Source organism: Mizuhopecten yessoensis, unplaced genomic scaffold, assembly GCF_002113885.1.
Source record: "Mizuhopecten yessoensis strain PY_sf001 unplaced genomic scaffold, ASM211388v2 scaffold10797, whole genome shotgun sequence".
NCBI lineage: Eukaryota > Metazoa > Mollusca > Bivalvia > Pectinida > Pectinidae > Mizuhopecten > Mizuhopecten yessoensis.
In genome coordinates, this window is record NW_018408726.1 from 2,811,873 (window position 1) to 2,812,456 (window position 584).

The following is a 584-nucleotide window of genomic DNA, read 5'->3' on the forward strand; positions in this document are numbered from 1 at the left end:
ACAATGATATATCTGAAATGTCAACGCTGATTAACTCATGTAGTTTCAAGTTTCAAGTTTTCAAGTTTTAAGGTTGTAAGGGCGTGCATATTACCAACGGTGGTACATTTGCTAAGCTATCTGGTTAAAATGGTACAACTTAGGAGGCACATACGCGTCACCTTTAAATTGAAATTGAAATTATCATGCTTGTAAGTACAGCATATCATCTCATTCTGGTACGTACAACTTATTACTAAGTACACAATAGTATGCTGTGTGAAGATACTTTCTTGTACGTACACGATGGTAAGCTATAAGTACCACAATGAAATATTATGTTGTACATACAAGATAGTTAAACAGTTCCAACAATATATATAATACCAAAATAATTGAATGGATATGTTAAGTCGATTATACATAATATTGTCAGCCGAAAAAAACCGTTATCGTTCTTGTATAATGATATGATCAATATCGCCCGGGCGGTTAGGAAGGTTACAATAAAAAGTATTAATTTTCAGATTATCTATAACGAGCGGTCAATAATATAATTATGCAACTTATGCTAGTATATTTCCGCCGAGCGTTGCAAGTTGCAA